The 26,318-nt window shown below is 36.3% G+C and overlaps 1 protein-coding gene across 1 annotated transcript in view; it reads left to right on the forward strand.

Annotated features, from left to right (window-relative positions):
• The first annotated feature begins 20,698 nt into the window (after positions 1-20,698).
• Positions 20,699-26,318, forward strand: part of LOC114025080 (cysteine-rich secretory protein 2-like) — a 62,840-nt gene continuing 57,220 nt past the window's right edge. Inside the window, exon 1 of the mRNA XM_027838426.1 lies at positions 20,699-20,831. The gene's annotated coding sequence lies outside the window, so the exon portion shown is untranslated. The remainder of the gene's footprint in view (positions 20,832-26,318) is intronic.

A 26,318-nucleotide genomic window follows, 5' to 3' on the forward strand; every position in this document is an offset into this window, starting at 1 on the left:
TTCCCTGCAGTGGTACATAATAAATATTTCCTGGATTAAATAAATTTGGTTCTAGAACACAAAGGAAAGATTTTGGCCCACCCTACTTTTTTTTATATGAAATGCTACTTGTTGGCTCTTCTCAGTACCATACCTTGAGAATAATTAAAAACTTTTTAAAAATTAGCTTCAGCTTCTCTCACAATTGAGGAAAAAGAGATAGATAAAGATAAGGTCAAATAAGTTATGGAAAATTATCATAGAGTAGTAGGAAAGAATGTGGTGAGCCAAAGCAGACAGAAAAACTGGAAGCTTTGCTGAAACTTAGCCTTTCCTCATATAAGAAAGCAATTTGGCCTTTCACAATTGTCTTAAACAGGGAAATCAACCATATCAGCTTATGTCATCTAAGTTGAAGCTCTAAAATCAATACAGTGCACCTATTCATATCCCACCACACCCCAGTACTAAAAGTTTTGTCATACAATCAGGTAAGCTTGGTAGTTGCTGTAGTTTAGAAATAATTCAGCCCAGAAAAGGCTCTAATAAAAATCTGATCTCTTTCTCTCAGATATTTCAAAAGACTATAAAGTTATTCATAATTAAGACTAGCAGGGTGCTTTGCACACAGGTTACTGATTTTTTTTTTAGAATAATCACAAACCCAAACTTCTAACCCAACCCAAACCAGGATGCATAATTCACAAATAAGTTCAGGACCTAGAGCTGAGGAGAAGAGGTAAAGCCATACACATGACACCTTCTGCTTTCTCCTAATGTGCTGAAAGCATTATTCACCTGCTAATAAACCTAGGCCTTAGTTTTGATTTATTCCCAGTTACAAATGAAAAAGAATATTATTTGTAATAATATACACTTCATAATAGAACATCACCTTAACAATCCAGTTTGGATATCTCCAAGGTTATATTATTCTCAGGAATTTATCTGTAAACATATCTGTAATTGGCTTCTTCACCAAGGCCATAAGAAATAATGCCTCAGACAACTTAGGCAAGAAATCTGACCTGCTGGCCAAACGGTTTATCCAGAATTCTCTAAGTTTGTTTGTTTGTTTGTTTTGGATGAAAGGAAGCTTGTGGAAAGAAAAAGATTCCAGGTAAACTTTAAGGGCAAGCTGAATACATCCAGGTGCTGTTTAAGGTGAGGCTACCAGAGTTCACATGGTTCACTGAGATGTGGATCAGATTAATGACCAGACATGAAACAAGAGGATAATCCAAAAATATGCATCTAGGTGCAGTAAGGAATCTCAGACAAACTAAATATGCCTTCTTGTTTCTTTTCTATGCATTCAGGTAGAAGCATAGTCTTCCCTTGTCCGTAAAGTGCCCTTTAATTTCCTGTTTTATGTCTTGCCCTCTTTGAAGGTTAGGTAAGCTATTCAAGTTATTGAAAAGGGGTTTCCATTTCTTTAATTATTTTACTTTCTACTTAATCCTAATTGGTTGATTGCTGAATGTAAAAAGAGAAAAAAAAAGTACTATTCCTTTTCAAGAGTGGGAGATATGTTCATGCTCAACCAAGCTCAGTTAGGGCCTAAAGTCACAGGATTAAAGAAAGGGCTAGTGTTCTTATTCTCCCAAATCATTGCAAAAGTATACAGACCAAATAAAGAAAGATATTCCTAGACCTAATGTCTTTAAAAATAAAACAAAAAAATAAGGAAAGGAAGGAGGGAAAGAGGGAATAAGGAAAGAAGTAAAGGAGAGAGGAAGGGAGGGAGGATGGAAGGAAGGAAGGAAGAAAAGAGAGAAGAGAGAGGAAAGAAAGAGAAAACAGGAGAAAAGAGAGGAGAAAAATGTGAGATGGGGGATGGGGGAAATACAGTGATACAGAAATCAATATTCTGTGAGGAAAATTCAGTCTGAGCGATTTTGAATGACAGGCTTTGCCACGCACATTTCACAAAATTAGCCACTGAAGAAAGAAGACATGGTCTAGCAAGAACCTCTTGTCTCTGCAGTAGCCTTGCAGGAATGTTTGTACTGTATATATGCAGTGACCATTGGGATTCAGCAAATGCCTGAACTCAACCACAAACTCTCCCTTGTAGTTAGATTCATTCACTCAATCTTATCACCAAAATATCTCTCAATTCTTTACTCTTCTCTCTCTGCCTGCAAACCTTCCACTCTCAGGCTTCCATTACCTCTTTCTTAGACTACAGAATTATAATAGTCACACAATAGCTATTTTAACTTCCCCTCTTTATCCTTTCCAATTTGTAGTACACCTAGCTATGAAATTAGCATTCTTAAACACAAATCTGACCATGTTACCATTTTATCCCAAAATGTTCACTGGTAGTTACATGATAGCAAAGATTATGGTATAATAATTTTTATATTACTTTACCACTTTACAAACTATAAAGAAGGAAAATTATATCAATTTTGCACTAATTAAAACTGAATACACATAATAAGGCAGAAACATCATGCAAATTAAAAGACTTACAGAATAATATTGATGAATTAAACATTATAGCCACTATTTACCCTTCACAACTCTAGCTCACCCTATAAGTCAGGAATAGCCATTATAACTGAAGTCCCAGGCTTAGTGATTCAGAATTCAGAATATAGCTGTGTCACTGTGTGGTTCACCAAAGGCACTGACTCTGACAACCACCATAAGGGTATAGTGTAATACCCTTATGCAAGGATATAGTGTAATACCTTATTATGTAGTAACACTACATAAGAGATGGAAAATGTTGATTCTGCCAATCTATACAAAGAAAAGGAATTGCAACTGTTAGGAAATCAGGGGCAGAAAATATTACAGTGTAGAAAAAAAAACTAGAGATTAATAGTGTTCTATAGCCATGGAAGGGGCACTAAAAATCAATCCTCTTCTGAGAAAGATTCCTCTGAATAGGCAACCAGTCAGTGTCATTCCACACCACAACTGCAACACATACAATTTTAGGAGGCTAAGGACACCTAATCTGAGAGTTTTGTGCAAAATAAAAGGTACTCAGCACTTCAACAGAAGGTAGAGGAATCAGAGATATGAATGAAAGAAATTAGAGAAAAGCAACTAGAAAGGCAAAAAATCTAGAATAGTCTGATAATAATGCTAGCTCCCAAGCAATTAAACAGTGATCCTCATAAAGACATATGGATTTTAAAATTAAGGCCTTAAGATATTTAAAAAGTATTACACTGTGATTGTCAATGAATTGAAAAACTACAATAAAAAAAGGAATTCATTAGATATTCCAGTGATTGTAGAATAAGAGCAAAAATCTCCAGGATTTTGAAAAGAAAGCTGTTGAAAAGTGGTATCAAGAAGAAAGATTGACCAGAAATCAAATGTTTCTGAGTAAAACTAATTAAAACAAACATTAAACTAGACAAATTAGAACCTTATGGATAATCCCTCAGAATAGTAGAATTGAGGAGAGAGAGAAAGAAAGAGAAAGAGAGAAAGAGAATGACAGATCTCAAAAATATAGAGGTGGAAGAAAATTTGACAGGAGAAACAAAAGACAACCTCAAAATTTCTACACAAGTCAAAGCAACTAACCTGTAAGAAAGGATATATAATAGATATAACTTGATAATGATAGACACTGAGGCACGACCTGGAGGGAGCGGATCAGACCCTAGCCGAGGCTGGACAAGGGAAGGGCCTCCTGGGGGCCTCTAGGTGCCCAGGTCTCCCTCCCCATCCTCCCAAAGGGGCCCGATGCTGAGCACGGGGATCCAAGCGCACTCGAACACATGGGGGAAGTTTCGCTGAGAAGGCCTCAAGGAAGGGGCGTTTCCTCATTGGAGGAGAAGAGGCAGAGTCCAGGAGCTGGAGTCCTAGGTCCGGGCCGCCGGGGAGACACGCGGGGTTCCGTTAACGTGCTCCAGAAGAGAGAGACGCGGCTGTTGGGAAAAGTCACTTTGAAGGAGGCTCCGAACCCAAGCCCGGAGCAGTGGAGGGGCGCCCCTATTCAATGAAAAAATATGGATCTTTAACAACAAAACATATGAAGCATTCATGCCAAACAAAAGAAAGCTAAACAAGTCATTCAACTTGCAAAAATTCCAAGCAAGAAAAACACAAGAAAGTTAAATAAGAACAATTATCAAGGACAGACTAAACAATGACAAAAATTATCTTTTGTTTCTAGAGTTCCATTGTTACAATAATAAATTTCATTGAAATGAAAGATCATCAAGGGACAAACAGAACATAAGAATCATACTTCGCTAAAACTGAATCAATATACTTTAGAATAGGAATAACACAACAAAGTCATGTAAAGTGGTTAAAAAGCCAGAAGAGATCTGAAACAATATCCTATCCAGCCTGCAGGTAAGTAGAGAAGGAGAAGTAATGTCATTTGCTTCTCAAAAAGTTTTGGGTACCATAAGCAATTAAAATAAGAGAAATGGAAAAATGGGGGGGGAAGATGGTAAGGAATTAAAGGTGGAGCTCATTCTAAAAGGGAAAAGGAAAATGACCTGTTAAAGAATGTTTACATTGGGATGGAAGGAAGAAATTCATATATTCAATAACTGACAGGTGCCTTACTATTCACTTTCACTTGGTGGAAATGGGCACAACAATTTGGTACAGGTCAAGAAATAGGGAGATTGATTAATAATAATAATAGATGGTAGGTATTACTATTGCAAAGTGACTTAAAAAGTCACACAGCTAGTAATTTTGGGGGATTGATTTGAACTCAAGTCTTTCTGGCTCCAAGTCTAGTGCTGCAACATAGCTACCTCAGTGTAAAAAAGGAGGCACACAATTTACAGAATCAATCAAGTAGTCTAGTGTTTTTATAAACCCAAAGGTCCTAGCTACTGAGGTAAAAATTCATTATTAGACAAAAATTCTTGGAAACACTGAAAACAGTCTGGAAGAAAAAAGATATAGAATAACATTTCATAACACATACCGAGATAAGTTCCATATAGCAAACATAAAGAGTGACATCAAAAACAAATGACAGCAGCAAACATGCAAATACCTGTTAAATCAATGGTTAGGGCAAGAGTTCATGAACAAACAAAAAATGTAAATGACTAGAAAGATAAAAGGAAAATTTGTTTACGTGAAATTTCAAAGTCTTTAAAACCAATGTAGCTAAAATTAGGAGAGAAATTAACTGTATATATGTTTATATTCACTATGACCAAGTTGGATTTATACCAGAGATGAAAAGGTGGATTGATATGGAAAAATAAAGCAATAAAAATTAAAAAAATACCATAAATCAAATTATTATAACAACAGTTTAGTAATAGGGACTACTATATCAATAGGCAGGGCAGGGGGGGAAAGGGGGAAAGCCTTTGACAAACAGTAGTGATAATTCTAAACACTAAAACATATGAAGAGAAGGTTCACTTAAAGGATATATCAAGGAAAGAAAGAAGGAGAGAGAGAGAGGAAAGGAAGGAAGGAAGGAAGGAAGGAAGGAAGGAAGGAAGGAAGGAAGGAAGGATGGACGGAAGACAAATGGAAAGGGAGAGGAGAGAGAGAAAGAACAAGAGAACAAATATGTTTATTCAAGCAAAATATATTCCTGCATTGGCCATATTCAAAGTATATATTTCTCATTCTCCCTGAATTCAACTCACTGTCAGGAGGTCAGTAACCTGCTTCACTCAGTTCTCAGAAATCATTGTTAATTAATTAATACATTGTTTGGAGTTCTCAGGTTTTTCAAAATTGTTTTGACTTTATAGTATTGTTGATATTTAAATTGTTTTCTTGCCACCACTCACTTCTTTCTGCAAGTTACTTTAAATTTCTTTCTTTTATCAATTTTTTGGCAATATAATACTATTCTATTGCATTCATTTGTTCATTCTGGAATAAATGGACATGCCTTAGTTTCCAGTTCTTTTATACCACAAAAAAGTGTTGTTGTTGTTGTTGTTGTTGTTGCTGTTGTTTTGGTACAAATAATACCATTTCCTTTCTTTGATATCTTAGGGTATAGACCTACTAATGTTAATCATACGTCAAATATGTACAGGTTAGTAACTTTTATGCTAATATTTGTGATTGTTGTTGCTGTCCAGTCAATTTCAGTCATGTCTGACTCTTTGTGATCCCATTTGGAATTTTCTTGGCAAAGATACTGGAGTGGTTTGCCATGTCCTTCTCCAACTCATTTTACAGATGAGGAAACTGAGGCTAACAGAATTTAATGACTTGTCCAGGATCACACAGCTAGTAAGTATCTGAGACCAGATTTGAACTCAGGAAAATTTCTTTCTGATCCAAGGCCTTGCACTCTATCCATTGTGCCACCTAGCTGCCTCTTATACTAATATTGCACAATATTGTGCTGTGAGATGACAAAATAAATACTCGTAAGGGAAACTGGGAATATCTCTAGGAACTGATACTGAATGAAGTGAGCTAAAATAGAGGAATAATTTATACAGTGACAACATTATAAAAGAAAATAACTGAATGACTTTAAACCTCTAATCAATACAGCAATAAACCACAAATCCAGAAGACTAAATAAAAATAAAATGTAACAGTGGCTACTCTACTACTTGGAGGCTAGGTATGTTATATTTTACCCTTGCCCCAAGATTCTCCTGAACTCTTAAGGGGATATAGACTTTTTAGGCTCTCCATAAATAGCTCCAGCCCCAATTGATACTGTTCCCTTCATCGTGGAGGGACAATTAACACTCAGATTAGTTTTTACAAAGGAATATTTACTTCAAATTATGTTCACAAACATACCAACTCCCCCAACATGTGGGGCTAAATCCTGCCCCCCCAAATAGCCTCCTTAGAGAGAGAATCAACCAATTAACAATATTAAGGACTTAGTATATCCCAGGTTTTATTCAGGTCACTGGCTTTAAAAGAGAAAAGAGTTGAAGACCTCAAAGAATTTACATTCAAATGAGGTAATCAACCTGTAAGAAAGCTAGGTGACTCAGAGGTAGAGTGCTTGGTCTGGCCTCAGGAAGACCTGAATTCAAATTCAACCTCACACACTTACTAGCTGTGTGACCCTGATGGAGTCACTTAACCTCTGTTTGCCTTAATCCACTACAATAGGAAATAGCATGTCACTTCAGTATCTTTGCAAAGAAAACCCCATGCACAGTATTGGTGTGCTATGTTTCATAATGTCGAATAGAGTCAGACAGGATTGAAGAACAGCAATGAACCTATAGACTTAGAGATTTTACCTTGAGCAAGGGTGGGGATCTACTCTTCAAGAAAAGTGGACTCCACAGAGCTAAGAACTGTTTTTTTTTCCTTACATATTTAAATGGTTAAACACACACACACACACACAGAAGAAGAATATTTTGAGATATGTGAAAATTATATGAAATTCAAATTTCAGTGTCCATAAATAAAGTTTATTTGGAATACTGTCATGCTCATTCTTTTACACATTGTCTATTATTGCTTTCATGCTACAAAAGCAGAATGAAGTAGCTGCAACAGAGACCACATGTGGTACTCTCATCATTTCATACTGCTGCTCAGCAAACTACAAATCACTATGATGAGGTTTTTAACTCAGCAGCATTTCAAGTGCATGCATACTAACTTATTGAGACATTTTCTTTCATTTATTTATTTTTATTACTAGTGCATACCATGTCAAAACATGAAAAAAAGAGGAAAAAATTTCTAATGTAATTTTTTGAGCTACAGGCTGAGATTGAAGTTTTCTCAATGAAATCCACCTTCAGCCAAAATTATGGAACATTGAGTAGCTTATGCTGTAAACTTGGCAATGTTTCTTAAAGAATTAAAACTAAAATTACAAGTCAAAACAGTTCTTAAATGCAAAACTAATATTACAGTAAAATCAATTCCATGTCGACTAACATTGTTTGAATCACAAGGAAGTCATACACTTCCTGTGATGTCAATGTTAAAATGAACAAAAGCAAGATTTCCATTCCTCCACAAATTTGCAATGAATAAATTTTCAGAGCTCAAACTACAGTTACAGAAGCTTTTTTCAGACCTTGACCCAAATGCAAAAGAAATTTCCATATTTGAGAATCCATTTAACAGTGTAATCAAGGAATTCCCATATAAACTTCAATTGAAAATGATTCATCTTCGATTAAATAACATATAAAAAGCCAAATAAGTAGAGAATCAAATTCTATAGATGCCTTTCAAATAACGCATATACTAAATTAATATCATCAGCTCATAGATTGACACTACTATTTGGCAGTATCTGTGTGAAAAGATTTTCAAAGATGAAACACATAAATTTTCATTACAGATCAGTATTGTTGTAATTTAATTGTTTTTCAGTGGTGTTAGACTCTTCATGAGCCCATTTGGAGTTTTCTTAGCAGAGATACTAGATGGTTTGCATTTCCCTCTCCAGTTCATTTTACAGATTGGGAAATTGAGGCAAGCAGGGTTAAGTGACTTGCCCAATCTAGTAAGTGCCTGAGTTCAAATTTGAAGTCAAGGAGATGAGTCTTCCTTACTCCAAGCTGTGCACTCTATCCACTATACCACCTAGCTGTCCTAGCATTAACAGATGAACATTTGCAATTAATTTTGATGATAGACAGGACAAACTTTGAATCCCAACTAATTAAAATTTTAGTTCACAAAAAATATTAGACTTTCATTAGTAGATTATATTACAAAAATATTCTACATTATTATTATTATTATTATTATTATTATTATTATTATTATTATTATTATTATTATATCCTGAATTTCACCATTAAAATTTTGTGGAAATTTATTTTCTCTTTTATTTTATATTTATATATATGTAATATTCTTGATTTTGCCTCTTAGCTTATATATCCCATATATTTATTATCTGTCCATTTACAGAAAAATAGTTTGTTCTTCCCTGGCCTATAGTACTGAGATGGTAAGTGACTTGATCACCATAGACAAAATGTTTCAGAAGTGGGACTTGAAAGTAGGTCTTCTGAGATCCTAGGTCAGCTTTCTATCTACCTCACTCCTGTTGCCTGTCATAAGTACAAAATATACACACAAAAAAAATATTAAATGTGGGGGCAGTAAAGTGGCATGATTGATAGAGTACTGGGCCTGGAGTCAGGACAACACTTCCCTGAGCTCAAATCTGGCCTCACTTACTAGCTACGTGATTCCCAAGAAGTCACTTCACCCTATTTACCACAGTTCCTCATTTGTAAAATAAACTGGAGAAGGGAATGGCAAACCAGTTCAGTATTTTTACCAAGAAAACCCCAAATGAGGTCACAAAGAGTTGGATATGACTGAAATGACTGAACCATGATAACAATATGAACAATTGCAGCAGAAAGACCAGGAAAGGCCTCTTATCTGTAGATGATATATAGTAAGTCAATTGAATCATAAAAAAAAAAAAATCATAGACTGAGAACCAGAAGGGGTCATAGAGGTCATCTTATTGAGCCTCCCTTCAATTTGGGAGCTAAAGTAGAATTTTGAACTAAAACTGACAAAGCTTTCAATCTAGAAAAAAAAAATCAAGTTAATATAGAGAAATTCTGTTCAACAGTATACTCATCCTTTCCTCTAATAACAGAAAACAGAAAGGACATATATTTTACTCAACTTGTGACTTTAGTATGAAAGAAAAGCATGACTCAAGAGCAGACATACTGAGATATAGAGCACTTTTTCCCAAAACCCAAATGCAGTTTGATCTGAATTATTTTTGTTATGCATAATTCTTTTTGTCTCCCTGTCTCTGTCTCTGTCTCTGTCTCTCTCTACACAACTCCTCCCCCTCCTTTTTTTTTTCTACTCCCTATCAGATTTCCTGATTCTGTGGTACTTGTCAGTAACAGAAGCAAAGAGACCAGGAGTGCATTCCCATAAATTATTCAAACCAGACTGAATAAGGAAGTTTGTTCTCCCAGGGATCTCAATCTAGTTTTAAAACCAGTTCAATTTGTATTATGCCCTATAAGCTTTCAACAAACATCCAAACTTTTTAGATGGTACTTACCATCTACTTTTCTGCCAAGTTTCATGACTTGTGACTAGCCCCAAGAGGGCTAGATAACAAAATCTTTGTTCTGGGGTGACCACTTGCTTACTACCCACAGAACATTGTCTGACTTGAAGCCAGGTTGGGGACCATTGCAGTACTGGTGGGAAAAAAAAAATATGAACAAGAAACAGAAAGCCATTCCTCTCTATATTGTATTACTCCATACTCTCACAACTCAAATCACTAAGCTCTTGTCAAATCACTAAGTATAAATTTAGACATGATTTTTTTTCTCACATTTTGATAGGCTTTTATATTTTTAAAAAATTTAGGGGCAGCTAGGTAGCACAGCGGCTGGAGCACCAGGGCTGGAGTCAAGAAGATTCAACTTCATGAGTTCAAATACAGCCTCAGAAACTTACTAGCTATGTTACCCTGGGTAAGTTACTTAATCCTGTTTACCTCAGTTTCCTTAATTGTAAAATGAGCTGGAGAAGAAAATGACAAACCTCCCCAGAATCTTTGCCCAGCATTGGAAATCACTGAACAACAACAATTTTTAAATTTAATTTATTAAGTTTCAGGCAGCTGGTGGTGCAGCAGAGTTCCAGGCCTGGAGTCAGAAAGGACTGAATATACAAATTTATATTGTTAAGCACAATTAGAGGGGCAATGTGGGGTATTATATAATGAGTTGTCGAAGAGTCGGGACGACATGGATTCAAGTCCTGCCTCTTAACTATACCATGTGATCCTGGAAAAATCACTTAATTTTTGAAGGCCATAATCAGTGCTTTAAAACTGTAAATTGCAGGACAGTTGACAATCTGAATTAATAAAGGAGCATCCTACCCAAGAAATTCAGTAAATCAATAAAATTACTGGTTGAAGACTGTTTAAGAGGTAATACAAATCAACATGTTTGCCGTGTCTGACAACATCTGCCTATTTATGAACTGATAGTTTACTACCTCTCTCTCTCCGCTAAGATGGAGATGTATTTCACTCTCAATCCTCTGTAGCTACCATTCTAAAAATTGTTCCCCTTCTAATGCTTGATGCGAGAACTTTCTACCAGTGTAGCAGCTACCAGATTGATAACTTAGTAGGTAAATCCTAGGAAAAGAGAGGCTAGGTGGCTTACCCAAGATTACATAACTTATAAGGTCAGGAATGGTATTTGGACCCCAATTATCCTGGGTCAAAAGCCATCACAGTATCATGGCCCTTCTTGATAAAAACCCCCTCCTACAAAATGCCACAAGCTATTGGAAAAGAGCAACCACCCAGTATATCAATAAGCATTTATTAAAGATGTACTCATAACATTAGAGGCACTGTGCTCACGGATGGCCTTAACCTAATACAGAAATGAATATCAAGTATTTGTTTAATTTGGTAGAGAGAGGAGCAGCTAGGAGGTGCAGTGAATAGAGCACCAGAACTGGCCCTCGAGTCGGGATGACCTGAGTCAAATCAGGTCTCAGATACTTACTAGCTGTGTGACCCTGGGCAAGTCACTTAACTTCAATTGCCTCCAAAAAAAGAAAACATAGTATTGGTAAAAAGGGAAGGAAAGATCCACATAGGGCAGTCTTGGTTATATTGTTATATTGTGGGGTTCTGAGTAAAATGAGTAATGATATTCCTTTTAAATATATAATAAAGTTATCACGTAAATTAAAAAAAATTATTCCCATTCTTCTGATTCCTTCCCTCTCTATCAGTTCATACAAATCTCTCTAAGCTTCTCTGAATTCTTCATAGTCATCACTTCTTCCAATATTCATATATCACAATGTATTCAGCCATTCCCAGTTTTATTTCTACAAAAAGTATCACTGTTTAATTTTTAAGTGTTTCCCAGTCTGTTTGCTGTGTTATTTAATGTGTTAATAGATATAAGAAGAAATGAGGAATTATTGCTTTCAGTGAGGAGATACATCTATCTCAGAAAGATTGGCCTTGAAATAAAGAGAAACAGCAACATAGAGAGAAGGAGAGAGAGGACTGGTGTTGTATTCCATAATTCTTACTGAAGTAACAGAAATTAATAAAAAAGGCATACCTCGACAAATCATGACATCAGAAAAACATGTGCTATGAGTAAAATCCACTACCCCTGGGTAAAGGGAGGTAGGTGGTGCAAGGCACAGGGCACTAGGCCTGGTTTCAGTAAGGCATGAGTTCAAAACTCACCTCGGACACTCACAATGCGTAAGACCTTGAGCTTATCACCTAATCTGTGTCTGCCTCAATTTCCTCCACCTTGAAAGGCAGATAATAATAGTATTTACCTGCATGGTTTCTGTGAAGGTCAAATAAGTTAACATTTGTAAAGTGCTTAGTCCTGTGCCACACACAGACAGGCCACACCATGATAAAAATGTCTCAGCAGATGGATTAAATCAAATCTAGGATAACCAACAGATTTCAAACCCATTGGTAAGTTAGGGCAATGTCTACCCCAAGAATGTGAAGACTTCCACCAGCAGAATGGATAGATCTAAATGATATGCTCCAATTGTCATGAAGACAGCTGAAATAAGTGCTTCAGATATTGAAGACACAAAGGACATCCACTGCTCAGCATCCCATGTCATTGCCAGTTGTGCTGACTTTAGTCTAGCCCCTGGACTTAGATGACTCTGGAAGAGACAGTGAGGCTAACAACTTTGTGTGACTCTACCTCACTTAAATCCAATTTATGCACAAGTCAAGACTTCACCCCTTATGGCATTGGTTCTCTTCAAAAGTGAACAATCAACAAAGTACACTCTAAGCAATTAATATATATGTGCTTGATTTTTTCTTCTTCTCTTCCTCCTTTTCTTTCTTCTTCCTCCTTCCTTCCCCTTCCTCTACCCCTTGTTCCCTCTCTTTTTTTCCTTCCTTCTTTCCTTCCTTCCCTCCTTCTTGCCTGCCTCTTAAGTCTGTGAAGTTTGGGAAGCAAGATTCCCACGCACACTCCAAAGCATAGCCCCAGAAGGGAGGAGGAGAAGAACATGCATGTCTATTCAACTACAGCAACGCTAGCAAAGAAACGGAAAATATTGCTATCAATACTCCAAACATCACTCATGAGCTCCCCTTGGTGGTTAAACTAGTCATAAATTTTTGTGTGATGTTAGGAAACTACACTCATAATTTTATTGCATATTTTATAATTGCCTTTAATTTCTGGAATGGTGAGGTTTGGGCTTTTAAAAAATGTCCCTTGATGCCAGTAATACATTGAAAAAAAAGAAAAGAAAACATATAACTTTCACTTTTAAATGATAAAAAAATATTAACTAGAACAAGACAAAGTTGGAGTACAGTAGTCCTCCACAGAAGAGGATGACATCTGTACTCTTTAGATATGGTTCACCACCTGTGAAGGAAGCTAAATGTGCTATGCTTCAGAGTTCTCCATTGACAGTTTTCATAGTCCTAGTCCCAATAAGGATAAGTCCATAAGTTTTTACTAATGAGACTTGGAGTCAATAAGTTTAACTTTGCCATTTAGCAACTATTCAACCTTTCTCTCTCTCTGGGCTTGTCCTAAATGATGCCTGAAGTTCCTTTCAGCTTTACCATTTTATCATTCCAACCCCACAAACAAGCCAGATCATTCTTAAACAGGTAAAAAGACTGCTTCCCAGTACAGTAAAACAGCAGTATTAGAGGTAAGAAGAGGAGAATCAAGGGACAAATCCACAAAATGGTCTAGATTGAATAGAGTTGACGTGCTTGTGCCAAAAGTTGCTTGATAGACCTTTATTCTCCCATCTGCTTGCCTGATTATATAGGAGATTAAGCTTTCAAAGTTTATGAGCACACACAATACTTCATTCCATCTCATTCTATTCTAGCAAAGGTTAAAATTAATTAGAATTAAAATTCCAGCAGAGATAAAGAGGCTTCCTAGCCTTATAGAGTCTACAATGTGGTGGTTTGGGTGGGGGTTGAGCATATTTGAGAGATGTTACAAAGCTAAAATCATCAGGCCTTGGCAACAGATTGAATATGGGGGGTGAGAGATAGTGAGGAATCCAGGGTGACTCCGAGGTTGTGAGCCTGAGGATGGTATTGCCCTCTACAGTAATAAGGAGGGTAGGTAGGTAGGACAAGGAACAGGTAAGAGAGAAAGATAATGAATTCCATTTTGGGCATAAAATGTCAACTGAATATCCAGTATGAGAGGTCTGAAAGACAATTGAAGAGGCAAGATTGGAGGTCAGCAAGAGATTGAGGCAGGAAAGGTAGATTTAAGCATCATTAACCTAGAAATGGTCATGGTCATATCTCTGTGATTAGATAAATAAATGCATAGTTCATCTTGTTTTATCCTTGAGATTTCAGCAGTATATAGAGTTTCATGTGAGGAAACTCCCTCTCCCAAGGTAGAATCAGGGCTGTTCTGTACCTGAGGATCTTGGAAAGATGCTAAGGGCACTGGAAGATATGAGTAGGGTTGAGCAAGTTGACCAAAATCATACAGACAGTGTCAGAGGGAGGACTTAAACCCAAGTAGCCTGGACCCCAGGGCCAGCTCTCCATTAACTCAACCAAACAGACACTTGTTTTAGTTTTAAAATACCTATAAATCTTAGATTGTCTTTTGTAAGATATTTTCCTTGCATCATCTGGAATTATATTCAGAGGAGTGCTCAGATTTGAACTTTATAAATTTATGGGGATGGAGCACATAAAAGTGCAAGATCCAACAAACTAATAATTAATAATATTTGACACAATATAGTACAAAGAATACCAAACAATGAGTCTATAAACATGGGCTCTAGCATTGCTAATTGCATGACCTGGGTCATAGGATCATGGATTTAGGACCTGTAGATGATTTGAAAGCTATCTAATCCAGTTCTCTCATTTGACAGACAAGTTAATCAAAGTGCAGGAAGACCGTCTTTCTCTCTTCCCTGTCTTCCACCCTTATGAAAGTGAACTTTAACACACATTTGATGATCCCTTAAATACCTTAACTTCTCAGTTCCTCAGTCTAATCAATTTCCATGACATATTCCTCCATTCCACCTGAACTACACACAAAAAAGGTCGTAACTTGGCTTTTCCACCACTCCAAGGTTTTCCACTTCCTTAATCACAATCACAAAATTCCTTTATTTTTTTACAATCTTTTGTCATTCTCTTTCCCTTTGTCTTATGAACCTTAACCCTGTTTGTCCACCTCATAGTGACCTCTATTCCCTCTACCCCTAAGTTCTTTTCCAGGCCATCATATCTGCATTGGCTATACTCTTCCGTATGTCAGATATTTGGTGAATCAACATTATTTTCTGCTCTAGAATTCCTTGTCCTTTGTCTTACTGCTGATTGTTCCCAATCCCAACCCTGGATTATTCCCATCATCTACCAACTTTGCCCTTCTTCAAATGCTGTTAAAGAGAGCTGGAAGAAATCAGGAAACCAATAATTACTGTATTGTTGTTGTTGTTGTTCAGTTGTTTTCAATCATGTCCAACTCTTTGTGATTCCTTTGGAGTTTTCTTGCCAAAGATACTGTAGTGGTTTGCCACTTCTTACTTCCGTATATTTTACAATATACTGAAGCAAACAGAGTTAAATGACCTACCCAGGGTCACACAGCTAGTAAGTGTCTGAGGCTGGATTTGAACTCATGATAAGTCTTCCTGATTCCAAGCCCAGTGCTCTATCCACTGTGATATTCACTGCAAAGCTACATTAACTCTCTCTTTCACTAACCAGGGATTTTCTTGAGGTTCTATCCTGGGGCTTTTCCTTCTTTTGGCCTATATCACAGGATCTTAAGCTTATATTTTTATTTTTTTTTCACATCATAGACCCGTTTGGTATTCTTGTGAAGCACATAGGAACCTTCTCAGAATAATGTTTTAAAATGTATAAAGTAAAGTACATAGGACTACAGAGGAAACTGATTGTATTGACATTATCAATTTATTTTTGTAGTCCTCAACTTAAGCATTCCTGTTCTATATCATCTTAATAGGTTATCTAATCAGTTCCCATGGGTTCAGTGATCATCCCTATGCAGGTGATTCCCAAAGTCTATATATCTAGCCCTATCCTCTCTTTTGAGCTCTAATATTACATCACTGACTACATTTTGGATTTCTCTAACTGATTGATTCTGTGGTCATCTCAAACATATGATATCCAAAGTAGAATTTAGCATCATTTCCCAATTTCCTTCCCAGTGACACAGGCTCACAATCTTGGTGTCATCCTTAGGTCCTCACTTGTCCTTACCCCACACATCAAATTGGTAAATGAAGTGTGCCCTCTTCACCTTCACAGAATCTCTTCTATATTTCCCTTTCTCGTGATTCATGTATCCACAACCCAAGTGCAGACTGTCATCACTTCTTTTCTGAATTGCTGTAATAGCATTCCAATTGATCTTCCTGCCTCAAGATGCTCCCCACTCAAATTTGTCCTCTATTCAGCTGCCACCAAAATCTTCCTGAAATACAAATCTAGTTGCATGCCCCACCCCCAACTCAATAAACTACAATGGACTTCTATTACTTCACAATCAAATATCAAGTCATCTCTGTATTTGACATTGAAAACTCCTTATAATCTGGTTCCTTCCTAATTTTCTAGTCTTCTTACACATTATGATCCGCCAACATTGGACAAATTGCATTTCCTTGAGCTTGATTTCATGATGCCCTTATGTTCCTTCATTTTCAAAGAATTTCTTCACAATTTAGAAACATTGATTGTCATAGAAGCTTCATCAGATCATAGGATCATGGGTTCTAGAGTCAGTAGACATCTTAGAGATAATTGAGTTAAAACACCATATTTTACAGACAAGGCAACTGAGATATCAGAGAGGGGACTCACTAAATATCTGAAATCAAATATTTCTCACCTCCATGCTTTTCAACTGATTGGCTTATATGCCTGGCTTGCTTTTTCATACTTCTGCCTCTTAATTTCCTGGTTTTTTTTCAAAACTTAGCAAAAACCCCATGTTCTAAAGGAGGCCTTTCTGGGTCCCCCAGCTTCTAGTGCCATACATCCTAAAATCACCTACCATCTACTCTGTATATAACTCATATGTACCTAGTTGTTTCTACATTGTCTCCCTTATTAGAGTGTAAACACCACGAGATCAGAGACTATTTTTCAGCATTCTTTGCATCCACAACATTTAGCATAAAGTATGACACATAGTAAATGCTTAATGACTGACAAAACAGTTAAACAAATATCCCAAGGTCACAAAGACAGTAAATAAGAGATGCAGAACTAAAAGGGACCTTAGAAGAAATCTATTCTAACATCTTCATTTGGAAAATGAAAACAACAATAACAACAAACAACAGCTAGAGGGGATTGGCCCAGTGATAGAGGTTAAGTAGCAGAGCTAGTATTCAAACACAATTTCTCTGACTCCAAAACCAATCTTCTCATATACTGACTCTGGCAAGTGATTTCCTCTCTCTGGACCTCCATTACTACTTCTTACAAACAAAGGGTATTGGTCTAGAGAATTCCTAACTTTCCTCTATACTTAAAAATTTGTTGATTGCATGATAAGTCAATATTTGAAATAAGTTGTGCTTCTTTCTCGCTTTTATTAACTCGTGTCGTGTGTGTTCAGTTGTGTCCAGCTCTTCACGGCCCCATTTTGGGGTTTTCTTGGCAAAGATACTGGAGTGGTTTGCCATTTCCTTCTCCAGCTTATTCTACAGATGAGGAAATGAGGCAAACTGAGTTAAGTAACTTGTCCAGGGTCACACAGTTAATAAATGTCTGAGGCCAGATTTGAACTTATAAAGATGAGTATTCCTGATTCCAAGCCCAGTGTTCTATTCACTGCCCCATCTAACTGTCCCTTGTTAATTCTTTGTGTTTTATTTTATTGTGTTGATTTGTTTGTTTTTCAGTGAAAGACCACAGCCCAAACTGGGAATCTAAAAACAGGCCGAAATGCACGATCAGTTAAAACAATTATTAAATGCCTGATTTCCTGTATGATGATGTGGTGCTAATCACTGTACAAAGAGGAAGACATAATTATTGCCATTGCTCTATGAATTTGTTATCTAAATCAAGAAATAGATACAATATCTGTCCTGTTAATGTTGACACACTTTCTGAAATCTAGCTACAGACTACTTAGAATTGTTGTAGCCATAGATTCCTAAGATATCTGTGGACCCCAGGTTAAGACCCCCTGATCTAATCTCATCCTAATTCTAGTTCTCCACCTCACTTTCTGGATGTCTCCACACATTCTGTCTTCAATTTCTCCCCCACTCCCTCTTGTTTTAGTTCCCCTTTATATACTGTCTTCCCAAATTAGAATGTAGGCTCCTTAAAGTCAGGGACTGATGCTGTATTTTTGTGGAGCTTCAAGCATGAATGAGGAAGAAAAACAACAAAATAATCAATGCTGAATGTTGTGGCATAATAATGACAGGATTTGGCTCTAAAGAAGAAATATGTTAATCTACTTCCCTCTTTTCTTTGAAAAGATAAGGATCTGGGGGTGGGGAACACTACATAAAACATGGGATTCAGTTGATAAGTTGGTTGGATTTACGGAAGTATAGTTTTAGAGCTGAAAAGGACCATTGAATTCAACCCTCTCATATTACAGATGAGGAAACTGAGGCACAGAGAGTTGAATTGACTGGCCAAGGTTAACACAGCCAGAATGTGTCAGAGCCAAGACTTGAATCCTGTTCTTCTTGTCCTCAAGGCCAGCCCTCTATTGACTACACTGTGTTGCCTCTTTAGCCTACATTATATTTCATCAGCAACATTATATAGAAAATAGACTTATGTAGGATATTTTGGATACCCAAGGATCATTCATAATATTTCTATGGAAAAGTGTGGTATGGGAAAATGAGTTTCACAAAAACTGACTTAAAGTGAACTTTTAAACAAAATCTATTATTAAATTTATATGATCAAAATTAGAAGACTTCTCTTCATGTGCACATATATGCATGGGTATAATTAAAGCCTTTATGCCTAAGTGTTCAGGATTTGTTCTAGTGGATAGATTGCTGGATTTGAAGTTGGAAAGACATGATTTTTAGTTCTTCCTCTGCCTCAACATTTACTAGCTGTATCAATCTATCCAAGTCACCTTGCCATTCTGAGCCTCTGTTTTCACATCTGTAAAATTAAGGTGTTGAACTCAGAGACCTCTAAGTTCCCTTCAAACTCTAAATTTATAATTGTTGATTTTTATCATGTCTATTGTCAGAACTATATACTTCCAACAATTTGTTATGACTTACCATATGTAGAAAGATGATAGTGAATATGAAAAGGAGTCAAAGTAGCTTATTGGTCCCTAGAGCATTATACACAATTCAGATGTGATTATAACTATCTAGAGATTTATTGTTAATGAGATAATCTGCTGTGATTACTATGATGCCCTCACATTCCTTCATTTTTAAGGTATTTCTTCAAAATTTAGATTTATTGATTATCATTGAAGCTAAATCAGTTCATAAGATTATGGGTTCCAGAGCTTGTAGAGAGACCTCAAAGATAATCTAATTAAGACACTTAATTTACAAACAAGGCAATTGAGGTATCAGAGAGGGCACTCACTAAAGAAATCAAATGATCATTTAATTAAACTAAATCAATTCCATTTATTCAATCCAAATCTTACATATGTAATATAAATATATTATATATTCATATGTTATATAGAAATGTGATATATATGGGTATATATGTATGTATGTATGTATGTATATTACTAGTACTTTCAACAGTCCCTGGCAAATAGTAAGTGCTTAAATGCTTGTTGACTGACTAGTTTTATAGTACCTACATGATATAATACTTAGCATCAGCAAAATATCAGATATAATGTTGTATGGAAGAGAACCAGACTTGTAATCAGCAAAACCTGAATTTGATTACCACCTCAGACAAATACCAGCAGCATAACCCTGGGAAATTGCTTGAGTACTCTGTGACTCAGTTTCCTCTTCTGTAAAATGAAATTGTTGGACTAAATGGTCCCTTCTAGCTTTGAATGGATGGGACTATGAGTAATTTGGCTAAGCAAATTTAGTCATGTCTGTGTGAATTATATACACAAATGATAAAGCTAATTTGATATTCTCAACAAAGGGATATTGGAATATTTCCCACAAAACTAGAAAGTATAGTTAATTCTTTTTCAAATAATTTACTATTTCTACATAGGGGATAGTGTGGTTTGATTGCTAGAGTGCCAGGCTTAGAATCAAAGTCATGGGTTCAAATCCTGTCTCTAATACCAATTGGCTGGATAACCTTAGATAAGTCACTTAACCACTATCTACCCACAAATAACTCCTAAAGATTTAGATATTAAATGATCTATATTGATAGAGGGAGTTGCTCAGAGTTCTTTATGCTGATGAAATCATAGATCTTTTTCATATGTAAAAAAATCTTGGTTTTGAAACACTGGAAAAATCATATATTTCGTTTTACAACTGTAGAAATGGTCTTACAAATCCTGTTCTGATGCAATGGTGGAAAAAAAAAAACAGAAGAGTTGAGACTGATCTATGACAAAAATTAATTTGTCCCAAATATAAAATAGGTACAATGTACAATCTGAAGCATTCAAACAATGGTTGGAACCTTGTCAGACAACTTACACTGTAATTTGATACAGTTTCCAGAAATGGCATGACAAATTCTGTTTTAAGGCCATGTTGACTTAAAATTAATTACACAACCTTGTATAACCAGAATATGCCACAACAGGAAAAGGTGTGCTTTACACATATGTGTGTGTGTGTGTGTGTATATATATTGTTCCATTCAGATCCTTAAATATACAGACCTTAGATCTTCCTAACGATAGAACAGGTGCTTCATCTTGCTCTAAAAATCACTGGTAAGTGACAACCTTTTTATTTCTGTTTAAAAACTCTACTTTCACATTTTTTTATTGTAGAAGCTAGTAAACTGACAGACGTAATAAATTGTCATGACCATCAGTGAAGGGACATACCATTGCTAATTCATATTAAACAGAAGGATTCAATTTCTTCCTTTGAAGATAAGGATAGAAGATGTAACCTTTTCATTTCCAATGTAATTTTAGCCCAATGGAAATACTGGTGATAAGTTAAGTTTTACTGGGAAGACCAATGTGATTAGATTCTCTATTTGTAGTACATAAGAATAAATTTTCTTTTTCTATATATGATAGAAAATTCAAAGGTAGCTATTGGGTATGTAATTTAAAAAGGAATTTGATTGAGTATATGTGTATATGAGTATATGAGTATACTTTCTGTTCATTATTTTCTTTTATTGTAATTTCATTACTCTGTATCGATCATTTTCAAAATGAGAAGTTGCTTATCAACTTTTGTTTTTAGGTTAAAATTTACCAATCCTAAATGATAGCATTGAACTTGATATTTAAAGTTTAAGTTCACTTTTTCTACAAATAATAAAAATGCCCAGAATTGTTGTACATAAAATGTCTGCATTAAACTTGAAGAAAGTTAAAATGAGCTGCATTGTATTCTTGAACATCTGACATTTGTAGATGCTTGGAAGCTTTACAAGGGATTCTATCCAAAAGCTGATTCTGTTCAAGTTGAGACAGAGACAGAGACAGAGAGACAGAAACAGAAAGAGAGAGAGAGACAGAGAGAGAGAGACAGAGAGAGAAACATGGGGGAAGGAGAGGGCAAGGAGGAAAGAAGAGGGAAGGAGGAGGGGGAGAGGGAAAAAACAAAAGGTATTTATTGTGTATACCCATTGGAAGGAGGTAATGTCTCTACATTAAGAACATATTAAGCATATTAAGTGTTTTTAGGAAACCAAATATTATGTTTCTCTCTCAGGGATGTATTTTACTTCCACAGTTTCAACTAATTCATCTTGCATCACTGTAGTACTCTCCATACTTGTGGTTTACCCTGTCCCAAAGAAAAGAGGACCTAGCCCCAGGGTGGTTACTAAGAGTCAGACCTAGAAAATGTGGTTGTAGAATGGAATCCCTGAAAGATAACCAGAAAATAATAAAAGTGTAGTCATATTTCCAGACTATTCAAACCTCCTCCAATGAAGTTATCATGAGAGAAATAGAAGCGTAAGAGAAACAGAGGCCAGTTTCTGAAGGTTGAGACTAAGCTAGAAGCAAACAGAAGCAGTAAAAATGAAAAGGTAGAAGAATTTTTTTTAAGCAGGGTTTTTGATTTTGTAGTTTAATTTTTAAATTTCAATTAGATAGTTGGAGGCATCCTACTTAAACTTTTAAGTTTAAACTAGTTTAATGTAGTTTAAACTAGATTGCTCCATCCTCACCCTATCAGATAAAAAAAATAAGTTCTTCAAAAATAAAAATAAAAACATACAAGCAATGAACTTTGGCAAATAATTTTGCTGATATGCTCTATAAGGCTTGTAAAGCAATTCAAGTAAATTCACCCAACACTTATTAAGCACCTGCAAGGTGATAGGCCAATATTTTGTCTCAGTGGGCTGTCCCCTACAGCCTACACCTTCTAAATTTGATTCTGATGCATATATACATGAGACTGAAACTTCAAAGTCGCATTAAGATAGATGATTGTGGGCTAGGAAGTTGTCATTTTTGTTGTTACTATTTCTTTACTTACCATTTATATCATATGGGTAAAATGTTTGCCCCTTAATACTGAGATAGCTGGGGCAGCTAGGTGGCGCAGTGGATAGAGCACCGGCCCTGAAGTCAGGAGGACTTGAGTTCAAATCTGACCTCAGACCAAACACTTGACACTTACTAGCTGTGTGACCCTGGGCAAGTCACTTAACCCCAATTGCCTAAGGAAAAAAAAATACTGAGATAGCTAAATCAAAGAGCCTGAACATCATACTCAGTAGCACATCACACTCCGAGGGAATGCAGAATCGGAAGACTTGGGCTCTAGTCCTACCCTTAACTGTGTCACTGGGATGATCTTGTCACCTCCCTGCTCTGGGACTCATTTCTTCATTTGTAAAATGAAGAGGTTGGACCAAATAATCCTTAATATCCATAGTAATTCTGAAGTGTAATTCTGTGTAATGTCTTAGGTATGATTCTCAATCAGGTGAAACAACCACACATAGACAAAAAAAAAAAAAGTCACCAGGGACATCATATACTGTTACTGTTGAGTCATTTCAGTTGTGTCCAACTCTTCACATCCCCATTTGGGGTTTTCTTGGCAAAGATACTGGAGTGGTTTGCAGTTTCCTTCTTCAGCTCATTTTTACAGAAGAGGAAACTGAGGCACACAGGGTTAGGTGACTTGCCTGGGGTTACATAGCTAATAAGTGTCCTGATTTCAATTCATGTCTTCCTGACTCCAGGCCTAGCACTCTATCTACTGCACCACCTAGCTGCCTTAACATCATATACACCAGAGAGATAACTAGTGTGGAAAAATCAGGGCTTCATTTTAGGGAGCCAAATTTAGAGGATGCTAACAACATTTGCATTTCTTCAGCACCTAGGGGGAAAAAGAATTTAGAATCTTCATAGCAAGAATAATTAGTTAAAATAGGAAACTACCAAATGTCATTTAGATTGACTTCCTCCTCCATAGCTTGCCCATCCCTTTCCTCTTCAGCCTTATGTCAGTAACCCAGCACCATTGTATACCCCTTACTTTGCTCCAGCACCCTTAACTCTGCACACTTTTTGTACACTTGCTTCATAAAAATTCCTGATTGCTGCTTTGTTATGCACTCCCATATATGTGAGGAAGAAGCTCACCTTTGTGAAAAAATGCTGCACAGAGAATTCCCAAGATAAAGTTAATCATTTAGGCCATCTTGGAAAGTTGCTCTAGATTGAAGCACTACGAAATCATTTGGTAAAAGGTATCACTTTTACAAATTTATTTGTAAATTATTATTATTATTTTACAAATAGTCATGATGTTATCTGTCTTCTGTCAATCTCAGACAATTTGTGAGATGGTAGGACAGGGTTAGGAACTAGGTCTGTGATCCCACTGGTATCAGGAACTCTCAAGTGAAGAAACTCCCTCTATCAATCTAGCTTGGCAGCATTTCTGCAACTTACACTGTTAGGGTTGTTGAGAGCATTGAAAAATTAAGGGACTTGCCTCTAGATCACATAGCCATTGTATGTCAATGGACCAGGTCCTCCTGATTTTGGAGCATAATCACTGCCTCTTGAAAAATAATACCATTTTGGGCAGCTAGGGGGCGCAGTGGATAGAGCACCAGCCCTGAAGTCAGGAGGACCTGGGTTCAAATGGGGCCTTACACCAAACACTTGACACTTACTAGCTGTGTGACCCTGGGCAAGTCATTTAACCCCAATTGCCTAAAAAAAATCAATCAATTATTTAATCACACATAAATAAATAAATAAATAATACCATTCATTTATAAATTGTTTAAAAGTTTATCAAGCACTTGATATTGTCAACCTTTAAAAAGAGTTTTTTTTAGGAAGGACAAAAAAATTAGGCTGCATGTGCATGTTTATTTATCTCCAAGCTGGTGGATCATGCATGTAGAGATATGCATGGGAGTTTATTGTAAAAATGAGCCCACTTTGGGGTCTGGCCACACTGATTATATATCAATAGAGCAAGAAAGCGTTTCCTTTTCCCTCCCCCTGACTCAGGATGCCTGTGTCAGTCAAAATTATAGTCTCTATATGTGTTAACCATACAATGAGAAAGGAATTTTCTTAATAGGTTAAATTGTAAATACAATAAGTGACATAATACGACATGACATGACATGACATGACATGTGTCCATAAAACACCAAGATAAGAAAAGTCCCATGACTCAAGATAGTGTCCAGTTCAAGGCACTTTGTCCTTGGCAGTCATAAGCAGAAGAATGTTCCTTGTCAGCTTCATCTGGCCTTGCTGCTGCTGACACAGGAAGTGGCATTTTGGGTTCACTCAGAGAGCAGAGCAAAGCATATCTGTTATGCCAGAGCACACGAAGCATTATGGTAGGTTAAGCTCTGAGTGGGCCAAAAATATCTTTCTCCTGAGCGGCCAATCCAGGTGTTAGGCCTTTCTCAGGTGAGAGTGTTCCAACTGGTTTGGGGAGACCCCTGGTTGGTTCACAATATCAATCTGGGAAGATAGATAGTAATAGTATTAATGTACTCAATTTAATGATGAGGAAACTGAGGCTCAGCAAGACAGAGTCACTTCCTCAGAATCCCATGATTTGACCTTGGGAGTAGAGCTCAAACCTATGTGTTTTGATTTGAAGTCTAGGGATCTTTACACCAAACTACATTGCCCGTCTAAATTGTATAGAGACTTTTAACAATTTGAGGCAAAGATGTTGTATTGTTTAAAATTTTATCTTAAAACTGTAATTTTATTATTGCTCATCTAAAATTCAGGAGTTTATTGTATCTTTTAAAATTATTTGAAATATTAGCAATATTGTGAGAAGCAAATGGTGGATACAGTGTAAAAACCCTAGAGTCAGGAAGACCTGAGTTTTAAATCCCACCTCTGAAACATACAGGGTAAGTGACCCTGAACATGTCAAGGAACCTCTCAATGCCACAGATAACTTTCTAAGTAGAGAAGAGATGCTGACCTGTGTTAGGAGGTAGAATTTCTGCATTATAGAATTCCAAGTGTCAATGGAATCATAGGTCCAATATCTCACTATACCACTGAGTAATATCACATAGTCCAAATTTCTCATTTTATGGGTAAGAAAACTGATGCTTAAAATGTCAACTGATTAACCAAAGTTCACCAGAACCTGAAATTAGTTTTTTCTGATTGCAGGATTCATGCTCTCTCCACTATAACACATGCCATCACTATTCCTATTTTTAAAATTTAGGAAACTGAGGTAGAATGAAATGGAATGACTTGGCTAAGGTCATACCTTATATAATGATTATTGTTCAAAGTAATGGCATGTGTCATTTTGGAGATATGCATTTTTTTTAAAGAAGAAATTATTTTAATTGTTTATACTGTGAATCTTATTCTGAATCTCAAAATGCAATTCATGTGTGATAGATAGTATGGAGAAAAGGTGCTGGGTTTGTTATTATAGGTCCTAGATTCAAATCCTACCACAACCATTTCCTACTTGGGCAAATTATGTAACCTTTTTTTGGTTTTCAGCTTCTTCATCTGTAAAATGAAGGGGAGAGGAGAATATTGAACTAGATGTTATGTAAGGTCCCTTGAAGCATTAAGTCTATCATCCTGTGACTCAAATCTCAACATTAGTTCACTAACTTCTCATTCTTGGGTAGTAGAATTGAGCTTGAAAGGAAGAAAAGCAATACGTAAAGGGGAGAAAGGAGGTCAAACCAGGCGGAAATGGTGTATAACTCACAAGAATGTAAAAATTCTTGTCAAGGGAGT

This window comes from Vombatus ursinus, unplaced genomic scaffold, assembly GCF_900497805.2.
Source record: "Vombatus ursinus unplaced genomic scaffold, bare-nosed wombat genome assembly UNPS02014826.1, whole genome shotgun sequence".
NCBI classification, from domain to species: domain Eukaryota; kingdom Metazoa; phylum Chordata; class Mammalia; order Diprotodontia; family Vombatidae; genus Vombatus; species Vombatus ursinus.